Genomic DNA, 14,398 nt, shown 5'->3' with positions numbered 1-14,398 from the left:
CGCTTCCACATAAATAAGGAGATTACAAACCTAGCAGCCGGAACTATTCTCAAATATAAAACGAAAATTTACCAAACATCCAATAAAGCCGGAAAAGCATTAGCGTCTTACTTGAAAACGAAAAAAGAGAAATTTCTTATCTCCCATATTAAAGACTCATCTGGTACCATTATGCACCAGCCTAAGGATATTCTAAATTGTTTTAAAGATTTCTATACTAACCTATACACTCCTGAAAATTCCATTCCCCATAATACCATCTCATCCTTTTTCGATAACATAGACAGATCCTCATACCCTCAATTAGACATATCCCATCTTGATAACAAAATTACTATGTTAGAGATTTCCAGAGCAATAAAAGGCCTAGGTCAAGGTAAGGCCCCCGGCCCTGATGGCCTCTCTGCAGAATTCTTCAATAGTCTATCACAAGTTCTAACTCCTAAGCTCCTGAAACTATTCTCTTACTTCTATGTCCAGAAAACCTCCTCAGGTTCCTTCTCAGAAGCCTTACTCGTACTATTCCCCAAGCCCGATAAAGATCCCTCCTTACCCGGAAATTATCGCCCTATCTCACTTATCAATGTAGAAAGCAAAATCTTTGCGAAAATATTAGCCAATAGGATCGAATCTTCTCTTCCTTCACTTGTAAAACCGGATCAGGTTGGTTATGTTAAAGGTCGTAACATTTCTTCCAACGCTAGACTACTTTTAAATGCTATCCATATATCAAACAAAAACCGAAAAGATAAACAAGGCTCAGCCGTTATAGCACTTGACGCAGAAAAGGCCTTTGACCGGGTCAGCTGGGACTTTATGTTTCAAGCCCTACACTGGCATGGTTGTGGCAACGAGTTCATTTCTCTAGTTAAATTACTGTACTCCTCCCCGAAATCCTCAATAAGTATTAACGGCTTATCATCCCCATTTTTTTCCCTTAAAAGAGGCACCAGACAGGGCTGCCCCTTCTCACCCATATTATATATACTCTCCTTAGAACCATTATTAGAACTAATCAGATCTAACAAAAATATCCCTGGAATACCAAGTGGTTCATCTTCCATTAATATAGCCGCTTACGCGGATGACATCCTCATCCTCATTAAGAACCCTAAAACATACCTCCCATACTTACTTCAAGTACTTTCTCAATTCAGTTCAGTATCAGGTTATAAACTTAATAAAGACAAATCTGAAATTATGCCACTCAATCCCTACTGCCTTAAACATGACATTGACACCTTCGGTTTCAAATGGAGCAGTTCTTCCATTAAATATCTAGGTTTAAGATTTGCTCCTACTATCCAAGAAACTATAAAACTCAACACACAATCTTTATTAAATAGATTAAAGGAACTAACATCCAGATGGTCTCCCTTATATCTATCTTGGTGGGGACGACTCGATACCATCAAGATGATGTTGTCCCCAATAATCCTATACTACCTACAACTCCTGTGTGTGCCAATCTCTCCCTCCTTTTATAAATCTATTTATTCCATTTTACTTAATTTCCTTTGGGGCGAGGGCAAAAGTAAGAGAATTGCCTTGATTAAACTGAAGGCTCCTTACGATAAAGGAGGAGTTAGGTTTCCAGATTTTAAAGCATACCACACTGCCTTTCTCTTAAAACAAGCTAGAAGTTGGTTCGCCTGTCCAATATTATCAGATATCCCCACATGGTGTACCACAGAAAAGCACTTAGTGTGCCCATTTGAAATAACAGACCTTATTTATACATTTAATCATTCCTCAATGATCATTTCAGATCCTATTAGAGCCACAATATCTGCACTTCAATTATTTTTATTCCCACATGTAAACTCTCCAAAAAAATGCCTATCCCCTTTTCTATGGCATAATAGTAAGATTCTGATTAATAACAGAACCCTATACAGAAAAACATGGGTGAAAAAGGGCATTAGATTCATACAACAAATCACTAACAGGTCAACCATACTTTCTTTTCAACTGCTTAAAACTCAGTTCTCCATTCCCAATACAGAATACAATTTTTATAACAAATTAGTTAACTCTTGCTTAGATGCACTTCATACCTCCTCCAATGATATTTTAACACCGAATGCCTTTAGACTGCTTCAACTTACAATGCCCACTGACACTAAAGCGTCAAAATTCTACAACATTCTCAGCATTTCACTAGAGTTATGTACAATTCGTCACAAATGGGAAGAAGACTTTGGCCACACCTTAGATGATAACACATGGTCTATGATTTTTTCTAGAATTAAACATATCTCCACCTCGGCGAATATATCTCAGCATTTCTTCTTTTTTATACACAGAGCATTCATTACACCTACTAAACTATGTTTATCCAAGATTAAGAACAATGACAACTGCTGGTCATGTGGAGATCCCTCTGCATCATTTATGCATATGTTCTTTTGGTGTCCCTATACTTTTAAGTTTTGGCAACAAGTGTGGAAGTATCTAAGAGCTATTTTTTTCGCAGACATTCCACTTTCTTTCATGAATATTGTTTTAGGAAACCTCGCTATTAACACCGACTTACCAACAGGTGCTGCTAAGCTATATGATCTCTTTATTTCTCTTGCTCTGAAAAGTATAACTGCTAATTGGAAAAACTCACGTTCATTGTGCATCAAAAGCTGGTGGAATAACATTTGTCTCACACAACGGATGGAATTGTGCATGGCTAACAATCTCAATGCTATACCTAAATACAATGCTAAATGGTCATTTTTCATTTGTTATCTTGATCACTTCAATGCAACCACACATGGAAGGTGATTTTGCCTAATGTATAACACCCCTTGTATGCTCCAAAGATCTGTTAACATATGAATATTACACCTGATACGTTATTGAATATTTATATTAATCGCAAAAGTGCCTCTCGTCCTTATTCAGCCCCCTTTCCCCAATCTCTCCCCTCTTCTCGTGTTTGTCATGTGTTTGTCATGCGTTTGTCCTCCCCCATTTCTACATATAAGGATGCAGAATTGTTTCCACACTAAGTTGCACATAACATATGGCTATACTTCATTGTGGTTTAAGTGAGCCTTATTACAATCTTTCTATTGCTAGTCAGTACTCTAGCCGAATACTCTTAACCTTTATATATAGCAACATTTGTTTAACTGTTGATCATTAAGGGGTTTTGTAGTCAATGGATTACTGCATTTTGCTGTAGATATAATGAATTTATATCTGTACATGATATACTTCAATAAAAACTATAAAACAAACAAGTCTTGATACCAGCTGCGTTCTTACATGTTAGACAGTGTTATCAGGCAGGACAGCATAACATGATACATTTAGTGAAGTTGAATATACTCCTCAAAGATTCACACATGCTCTGAGACAGGCAAAAACACTTACAGTATTGTTGAGGAGCAGGTGGAAGCATTATCCCTTACTCCCACCTCCTCAACGCCGTCATACTGGAACATTAGAAGACCCTTATAGTACCACGCTGGGGGATAAGATTAACAACTGTTATTCTAGCGCTTAGATACCTGTGGGTTTGTAGCGCTATGTAAAAACAAGTTATTATTGATATTATATGGGACTCCATTTGTTATGCCTATAATGCATTGAGTGTATGAAAGACGATATGCACTCAGACAACCATATCAAATGTTTCCTCGTGTGAGTGGAAGGATATCATGTGGAACGATGTCAGCACGCACCATTGGACATCATTTAGTGTTGAGTGAAATCTGGCAAGGACAGAGTGATGTCATGAAGAAGATATATGAGGACATGTGGAAACGATATGAAAATACTTAAGAGTGATGATGTAACTGAAGTGACAAGAGAAACATGTACAAAATTATAAAGTAATTATGTGTGCAAAAGAAGATAAAGTAACTTGCTGACCAATAAGTGTAAATACGCAGCAATGCAAGGCAGATGAGACATATAGAAGCTTGCTATAGAGGAAAATATAACGTGGCAAGGACGGTCATGATAAGAAAATGGACGTCGGCTCATGTAGAGATTCAATCGATCTACCTCAGAAACAGACCAGGATTGCAGAGTCAGGAGGCGTTTGAGAATTAGCTTTGTGTGCAAAACGAAGAGGAGTCTATGTTGGCCTGTAATCAAGGATGCGAGCTGAGGAATAGCTGCAAAGCACAAAGGGAGGCAGGCGGATAAGTCATGAACCTGAGGCATATTTCTCTATGGTTAAAGAAGAAGAAAACATTTGCCAGAGCAAAGTATTGAACAATTAACAATGGATAAGGCTCCTACAAGATGGAGTGAGCAAGTCTCTAGAGGCCAAGAGGAGCAATGACATGCAGCATAATTGAATTAAATAGCAATGATGTCATCAATGACATTTGTGATGTCATCTTTAATGTCCTGGTTGTTAGTTTTAGCAGTGCACAGTAGTGGCACCAGTTATGGTTGCTTATCTTACCATAACTGGTGAATTTCTGGGGGTTTTCGATTTTACTTGTAAATATAACGTCCCATTTAACAAAATTTTTTCATTGAATTTCATAGGTTTTTATTAGTGCAACTTAACCATAACGTCCATTTAATAATGTTTTTTCACTGAATTTCATAGGTTTTTAGTAGCGCAACTTAACCATAACGTCCCTTTAACAACGTTTTTCACTGAATTTCATAGGTTTTTATTAGCGCAACGTAACCATAACATCCTCTTAAAAAAGATTTTTTAACTGAATATAGATATATATATATCATGAATTTGAATTTTAAGTTTATATATATGTACCATACAACATATTGAACCCCCTGTCCTACGCTACTGGTTCTGATGTCCGCGGACTGTGTGCATGTCTGCGGACAGACACGGTCAACATCAACACTATCCAAAAACTCAGGGGGTATCTTACATTGCTCTATCATACAATAAAACACAGAACATATTCAAAGAGCAGCATATAAATACATTACATTAAAAAATAAATAAGAAGTGCAAACTGTATATATAAGACACCAACAGTCCAATTACATAGCATATGAAACATAATGGAACATACCAAAAAAAAATAACATATGCCTCCAGCAGATTACCTCACAAAAACTGCACAGCAAATATCAATAGGACACCTACGAAGCAGAAACAGGAAAACAAAAACAAAAAAACTGGTAAGTACACTACATTCATTCCTATATTCATAAACTTTCTGTAGTAGGATACACAGAAAAATGATTTCCTTTTTTTTTACACAGAAATGTCTAGTACTTTTGGAATGGCTAGAAGAAAATTTTCCTCAGGATGAAATGAGTGAAAACAGTGCTACTAATTGTAGACACTACTTCTCTAAATAAGCCAATTAATAAACATTATGTTATGTGTACTTAACACATTTTTTTCTTCTTAACAGAACATACAGAAAATAAGAATAATACTGAAACAGACACCTTGGAAAATCATCTGCAGCGTTTAGAGCAAAAAATGGATCAATTAATAACCAATTTCATTATTTTGAAAAACCTTGTAGCGAACCATATCAAGGAAAAAATTCAATATCACTGTCCCACATGTACCTGTACCCCTTCTCCATATCCCAGCCAACTATCCCCAAAAAATCCCCATCACGAAAAACGTTATGAGACTTCAATCCCTTCCTCCCATACCATCCAACATGTACAAACCCATAATCCCCCTTTATTTGTATCAATTTCTGCTTCCCCCTCTCTTTCATAATGTTTATATTTTTATACAATAACAAAATATTATGTATGCTGTTACTATATTCCTCTGTGTGTTATTTTAAAAAAGGCTGTTAGCATGTCCGCGGACAGCGCGAGTGTCCAGAATGTCCGCAATTAATCAAAATGGGGTGTCCTATAGACACTATACCTGTCTGCACTGTTCGCAATCAAAATGGAGGTGTCCACAGGACACAAAATCCATCCGCTTGTCCGCAATTATTCAAACTAAGGTGTCCTAAGAACATACTCCCTGTCCGCATTGTCCTCAACCAAAATGAATATGTCAGTAGAACACATAGCCCATCCGCCTGTCGGCAAAGTTGTGATGCACATTTAATTTGTTCGGGGACCTGAACACTGTCCGTAGAACACCCGCACACATGCGTATCACATCCTTCGGTCCTACGAACATCGTGCGTGTCCGTAACTGTCTGCCGCATGTGTGTTGCACTTTTAATTAGTTCGGTGACATGAACACTGTCCTTAGAACACCCGCACGCATGCCTACACCCGACCCCGTGCATTTGGTGTCCTACGGACACCCGTCCCATTCGCGAACGTGTCTGCAATGTCATCATGTGACCGCACCCACGCTAAGGGTGGTTCCTTGTTTGCGAACACAGTCCAGGCCCCTGGACACCAAAAAAAGTGCTTTTTGAGCAATCCAAGGTATTTTCCTGTGAAACATCACCCTTGCATATGTCTCAGACCATGTCCCTAGCGATCTGCATACTTTTTGGAACTTTTGGAACCCTTTTTGTTGTTCAAAGTGTTCGTGGACAGCGTGGCTGTCCACGAAGCACTCCCAGCACCCCCATAAAAGGCCACACCCCAGAGCCGTTTCTCATTCTGTTTTTGGAGTTCCATGACAGACACTGCTGAATTTTATATTCTGCAAATTGCTGCCTTTGCTGTGCCTCCTGACACCATTGACGATGGCAACCATGGCTGATGCTGCTCCTGCTGGTGCTACCTCTGCCTCAGCACAACCCGAACCCCTCCACCACCACTACCTCCCCAAGGGCCTGCAGAGGGAAACAGGCATGAGGATGCAGAAGAGGATGAATAGGATCACAAGGATGAGGTAGTGGAAGTCCCTACTACTAGCACTCACCATGAATCTTGGGTGTGGAGGTTGTTTGTCACTCTTGATGGAGTACCGAAAGCTTGTGCAAACAAGGTACGCTACACTCAGTGCCATTTGGTGCTGAGTCATGGGAAACCAGGTTTGTACAGCTACAGTGCTGCCTCAATGAAGTGACACCTAAGGTTGTTCGCCGGTGGGGCTATTCGTAAGGTTGTACCCTGCGATAAACGTAGTAGGTTGAGTTCCCCTGCAGCATCCTCCGTTTATTCTCCTGCCACCACAAGAGGCACTCCTGTGGGGCAGCACATCCCTCTAGCTGCCTCGCAGGCCTACATGATGCTGTAGGGCCTTACCTTTCAAGGGTCACAGTGTTGTGTATGTACTGCGATGCAGTACTTTACAGGGGGGGAGACCCTTCGAAGTGCTTTCGAGGCTGCGGTCTGGGAGCTTCAGAAGGACTGCCCACTACCTGATTAAGGCCCACTCTATATCCTCCTCTCTCCACCTGCCCTTTCGTATCCCCGTGGTTGGTGCCCCTTCCTTACCCTCCTTTCCCTTCCTTTCCTTATGTGTCATGTCTGAAAACCCCCAAAAAAATACAAAACAAAAAAAACAAAAAAAAGGTCTTTTCAGAGCCGCCTTTCACAGTTCAAAATTAGAAGTGCCAATGAAATGTTGCATGGCACTGTGCATTTTTTAGAAGTCTGCGGACAGTTCACGGACATCTAACATTTTTGGGGTGCTGCCCTATCAAAACCATTGCACTCTTCTCCGGAAGGAAGTGGTTGCTCTGAAAAGAGCCTTTTTGTGGTGTCTTTTTCTGTTTCAAAAACCTCAAATGGTCAACACCTACTGGAAAAAGGATTGCTATAATTCCAAAAAGGGTTGCAATGCATTCTGTATATTTTGCAGAAAAATCTGATTGCCAGCAGAAGTAAGATGTATTCCATTTCTGCGAAAAAAGTGTGTACTATAAAACATAATATTTTCATTGTGAAAAGAGGACATGCCAACATCTCTCAAAAAGGCACAAACAGCCTTGCCTCGCTTTCTCCATTTGTGGACCAAATGAAGAAGAATGCAGCCACATTTGTCACTGCGCAATACGAGAAAAAAATTACTCGGGAGTTTGGAAACATGCCCATGACATTCCCAAGTCCTTCTTTCATTGCAAATTGCAAAGATATGTCCTAAACTGTTCCCTCCACAGTGAATAATAATAATAATGTCTGGATGACGCTGTGTCACCAAAGTAACACAAAGAGGTACCAAATCCAGCTACTTCATTCCATGCGCTCCATGCCAGTGCACTTCCACATGAGGGAATCCAAGATGTGCAGCCACCCTACAGTGATCTGCATGCACCTCCAACAAATGTATCCACGAGTGTCCCAAAATCCAGACACTCCGCCTTCTGAAAGACAAAGCCATAGCTATCTGCTCTCCTCTCAGGAAAAATACTTTCTGACAAACTCTCCTTACACATCACACCCACTAAACCTTATTGACCAATCTCGTGCCCTGTTAAGTCTCATTTACATGACTCTCAGCCTCAAAATCCCTTTATGTAATACAAGCTGTCCGCGGACAAATTATAAAATGTGAGAGTGGGGAATGAAAATTTAAATAGCGTTCCCCATTTCTCCTTTGAGGTTGGCTCTGAAAAGAGCTTTTTTGTTGTTTTTTGGAAACTGCTCATTAAAAAACAGCTTTCATTTAGTAATTTTGTTTTCACTTATTTTTTTCCTGGTGTCTTCACATTATCCTCTGTAAAGCACTCCTTAGATTTTGAAATAACCTGGCATTTCCCAATATGGATAAAGAAATGCCATCTGATTTAAAATAGTCACCATTAACATAATCAATATTGTCATTGTTACAAGACAACATTCCACTTCTCAACAAAAAAGCAGACATCCCTCTGTTCACCAAACACCTTTCACCATTTTGCTGGGGACAGAAAACATTGGAATTGTCCCATAGTGCCCTAGGCAGTATTTGAGAAAAAATCGAGAGTACTTGAGAGGCCACTTGCTGAGGCGCGCGCCTCAGCAAGTGGCCTCTCAAGTGGCCTGTTTCGCCTGGGATCTCTACTCAACTCTCTGCATGATTGTTTCTTCGTTTTCAGGAAGATAGAATACTACGTTTGTGCAATCACGTGACAAGAACTTGGCCACGCCCACAGAAGGGGAGGACACCATAAAAATACGAGGCCGCGCGCCATCAGCGCGTGCGCCTCAGCAAGAGGCCTCTCAAGTGGCCTGTTTCGCCTGGGATCTCTACTCAACTCTCTGCATGATTGTTTCTTCGTTTTCAGGAAGATAGAATACTACGTTTGTGCAATCACGTGACAAGAACTTGGCCACGCCCACAGAAGGGGAGGACACCATAAAAATACAAGGCCGCGCGCCATCAGCGCGCGCGCCTCAGCAAGTGGCCTCTCAAGTGGCCTGTTTCGCCTGGGATCTCTACTCAACTCTCTGCATGATTGTTTCTTCGTTTTCAGGAAGATAGAATACTACATTTGTGCAATCACGTGACAAGAACTTGGTGATTATATATTAAGAAAACCTTTTCTATGTATAGAAAGAATATATTTATAATAATAACATAGATACTTATCTGTTGTTATAGACCACGCCCACAGAAGGGGAGGACACCATAAAAATACGAGGCCGCGCGCCATCAGCGCGCGCACCTCAGCAAGTGGCCTCTCAAGTGGCCTGTTTCGCCTGGGATCTCTACTCAACTCTCTGCATGATTGTTTCTTCGTTTTCAGGAAGATAGAATACTACGTTTGTGCAATCACGTGACAAGAACTTGGTGATTATATATTAAGAAAACCTTTTCTATGTATAGAAAGAATATATTTATAATAATAACATAGATACTTATCTGTTGTTATAGACCACGCCCACAGAAGGGGAGGACACCATAAAAATACGAGGCTGCGCGCCATCAGCGCGCGCGCCTCAGCAAGTGGCCTCTCAAGTGGCCTGTTTCGCCTGTTTAGCCTGTGGGGCTGTGGGTTAGGTAAGAAACTTTGGAGTTTTGAATGCTAGTTCTCTATTTAAGTACAAACATAGTGATAGCCACTGCCTAGCTGAATGTAAGAAGTGGCTTAAGAAGTGGTGTCGAGACAAAAATGAGTGTAAAAAAAGCGGTGATAAGTAAGCAACATTTAACAGTAGCGTTGCCTACAAAGCAAATGACCACTAGGATGAGTGTAGCCCGTGCTGCTGCTGCAAGTCACTTAGGCTCGCTCACCGTACTTAACTGACGAGCTTATTGAATGCGCAATTCACTGTTCTTTAGAACAAAGAATGGATAGACCAGCCCAAGAGCTGGGAACTAACACTGAACTAATTGAAAGTTCGCAATCATTGTTTGTAGAAGATGGTGATACAAATAGCTTCCAACTGAACGTTACCCGGGAAATAATATTGAAAAAATGGCTAATGGAAATAGGGAGTATGTTGATACACCCCAAGTTTTTCACACTATTGATAATTCCTTGTTGGAGATGTCACAACACATAGATAAAAATATGTTGGATGAATTAGAGAAAGCGAACCATACTGACACAATACAGACCACAAGTAACGAAATGCAAACGCAAGTATTAATACTAGCTGAATTGAAATCCCAAACAAATCTCTTAAAAGAAATGGTAATGGCATTTATAGCATTACCGGACTTCATCAACGAATTAATGAACAAGGCACGACGTGAGGTAACAGATAAAACGCAAAACTCGATATCTATCAATAAAGAAGTATATACTGGAATTGAAGGCATAGACAGAGAACTCAATAATGGTAATGAAACAAATAGTAAGGTGACAAAATCTAATTTATCGCCTATTAAGATAGCCTTACAAAATGAAGATAATGGCAAGACATCAGAGCCCAACATGGAGGTAATTGTGATAGAAACCAGCGAATCGATAGAAGCGGTTAGTAACAATCCTACCACTGTAACTGAAATAAGTGATGATGACAACTCTATGTTTGTAGAAAAAACTTCAAAAAGGAAAGAAAAAAAGCAAAGGAAAAAACAGGCCAAAGCTGTGAAAGCAAACAACACATCCTCAAGAAAATTCTTGAGAAATATGGACATACGTAAGGCATGGCCTGATTGTCAGGCAACAGACAAAAGTAAGAAAGATCGGGGAAAAAAATATACCTAGTGACAAAACAAAGACTAAGATAGTCAAAGAAATAGAGATTGACAGCAATACTGGAAATGATGGTATTTCTGAATCTAGTTACAGTGAAGGATCTTCCTTGCTCTCAGAGGTTCTGAAACATAAAGTAACATCGGAAAGGATTGATAGTAATCTTAGAGCCGTAGAGAGAGGACTCCAAGATATCTTTGACATATTTAAAAACCCAGATGCTCCATCGAGGCCTAATACACCTGTGTTAATGAATAATCCTGAGTTGTTAGCCAGCAAGCCATTGTTGAACCCCAAAACACTGCAAGAATCGAAAGAGATATTAGCCTCATTAGCTCACCCGAAGGAGTCACAAGAAATTAAACAACTAAAGGTACCATTAGATGACCCCAAGGAGCATACGTTGAAAGATACGCAACTAAGCAGCGATGCAATAAGTTTAATCATAGAAAACTTATTGAAACAAAAATATCAAGATCCAAATAGCTCGCTGCATGTCTCAAACACTTTGCCAAAGGGAAATACTCAAAAAAGGAACGGAAGTAATTTACCCCCCGAAGATGGAGCTATAGGTGAGAATAATTCGATCACTCAAGAACAAGCGAGATCGATAAAATTGTAGAAAAAGATAGACACTGACACAGCGAAGGCTACCCTTCATACAAATAAAGCCATCCAATTAAATAAAACAGACTTTGGTGGAGGAATTAATACATCAAAAATTTAATGAATCTAATCGCCAATTACCAAAAACTGATGATCTAATGCAAGATAAAGATCCACAGCTTAATAACATGAATCATCAGTATCTAGACTATAAAAAGGAGGGGTTGTTATCAGGTGTCACACATGACTCGAATCATTGGAATAAAGAGTATAAGGTATCATCCATACCAAATTTAAAAAGACCGGCTTTTTCAAATGAACCGAGTATAATAATTTACTATGTGTTTGACGAGGGTGGCCCACGATCTCTCAATAGATTTTACCTGCTATCTTTATTTGGGGAGATACCAGAATTAACAACAACTAATAACAACTTCAGATATCCAGCTTGTGGATTTCATACACAACGAAAGGTATGATTATGTCAGATAAATCATAACATCTCCATTAGTGAGAGCTCTAATACTGAAGGAGGCAGGTGCTCTACAGAAAAGGGGTTTTGACGTACAAAAGTATCAAGAATGTACAAAAGGGGATGATGGTTTAAGAAAACAAGAGTTTAGCAGACAAGAAGCAGCTAGATACGGCACCGACAGACTGGGAATACAATAATTATCGACAAAAATGCAAGATAGCATAGTAACAGACATTTCTAGGTCTCAGTTGATTGACATGCAGGAATGGAGGTCACTTGCCATATCGCTGCGAGACTCCATAGAGAATCTGAAATCGGCAAAAATATCACTTTGACAAAAGGACCCCATTTAGTTTAGTTTCCTGGAACACAAGGGGTTACTCACATATTGTGGCAAATAAAAATATTGTGAGTCAACTGGAAGAATTTGACTTTGTGTTATTACAGGAAACATGGGCAACTAACAACTTGCTGTGGGATGGGTACGGAATTATCAACTGTAAAGCGATCAAAGGAACAATAGGTCGACCTAGTGGGGGATTGATCTTGGCGTACAAATCGGATGCTAATATTACTATGATAACTAATCAACAAATATCAGAAAGCATAATAATTGCCACATTTAAAATACGAGCAATTCAAATGGAAATAGATATCTTGATAGTAAACATATATTGGAATGTAGCCAGCCACTCAAATGATCAGCTGATTGAGGTCTTGGAGTTGTTAAATGATAGAATCACAGCCTGGTTAGAGCTCTACCCTATGGGTGCGCTTGTACTGGCAGGTGATTTGAATGCAGATTGTGATTTAGGAAATTCAGATACCACATGGACACTTACAGCTATAAACACCAACTCGGTAGCAGCCCTCAGTAAACGATATAGAGGCAGTCTCTGGATTGATTTGATTTTGCATCAAGTTGGGGCTTGCAACTTATACATAACGCACAGCCAACCTGGAAAGCCAGAGGACTGAGCTCTATTTTAGATTACATAATAGCCAGTAATCACTTTTTTGTAAATAACTGTGAAATGAAAGTGCAAAGCTGTAAGGAAAGTGATCATGCAATGATATCAATACAGATGCCTTGGAACAAAAGAAAATGTGAATGGAGAAGATTGGGATATGCATATAGAAATAAATACAGCAGGTAACAGAGTAAAATGGACACCAAATAACCTCGAAAAGGTAAACATTTTGTTAATACAGGATTATATGTCTTTCCCGATGGAATGGAAAATGTCTACTTACTCTGGTGAGGTTTTTAAAGATTATATACAAGAAACACTGGAGAAATGAAATGAAAGAAAACATATGAACAAATACCTGTAACCAAAAATGCTCATGTCTTTGACATTGATATCAAAAAAAGAAAGGCGCAATTGCGTAAAGAGGTGCGTAGCCTAAAAAAATTAAAGGGTAACACAGATGAAATCACCCAAAAAATGAAGCAATGCAAACAGAAATACAAAAATTGGATAATATCATATCGCTCACACATGGCACAAAAAGACGGCGAAGCCATGTTGGCAGCCATGAAGGATTGCAATACAAGGAAAACTTGGGCATTGATTAATGGCACTGAAATTACCCAAATGCAACTTTCTTTAAACCCGATTGCAGGAGATGTATGGGTAACCTATTTTGAAGACTTATATATGAGCTCAGAGGTTCAAATGATGGATAACTATAAGTGTAATCAGACATGGTATTTGGATATCTCTGTAAAGAAGATTGCGATGTATATAAAAACAGTTAAATCCTCAACCACTCCGGGCCCAAATAATTTATCCAATATTACCTTAAAATATAATATTGATTTATGGGCTAACATTTTACATTGCTTGTTTAAAGAGATTATAGAAACCAAACAAATCCCAACCTCCTGGAAGATGGCATATGTAATCTTAATTTTTAAGAAGGGAAATCGTTTAAGCCCTCAAAACTATCGACCCATAATGATATCAGATGTGGAATCAAACATTTTCACAGCTATGGTATTGGAAGAAATCAATATCTGGATCGAGAATAACAATATACTAGATCCGAGACAAATAGGCTTTAGACAAGCCATGGGAAGTGAAATAGGAGGCTTGATAGTAGCCAGTCTACAAGCTAATGCCAAAGTAAAATATAATCATGCACTGTACATAGCATCAATGGACCTTTAAATGGCGTTTGATAAAGTAGATAGAGGAATGTTATGGAGAACCCTGGATAGCCTGGGAGCGGAAAAAGGTCTACTAGAACTAATAATTATGCTATATTCCCATACGGTACTGAAAGTGCGCTTAAATAATAGAGGCAAATTATCAGAACAAATAAAAGCAAATAATGGCTTAATACAGGGTTGTAGACTATCAGCGAC

The sequence above is a fragment of the Ambystoma mexicanum genome, chromosome 1p, assembly GCF_040938575.1.
Source record: "Ambystoma mexicanum isolate Mex_15411 chromosome 1p, UKY_AmexF1_1, whole genome shotgun sequence".
In the NCBI taxonomy this organism is placed as follows: Eukaryota; Metazoa; Chordata; class Amphibia; order Caudata; family Ambystomatidae; genus Ambystoma; species Ambystoma mexicanum.
Note: the sequence above shows the minus strand (reverse complement) of the source record.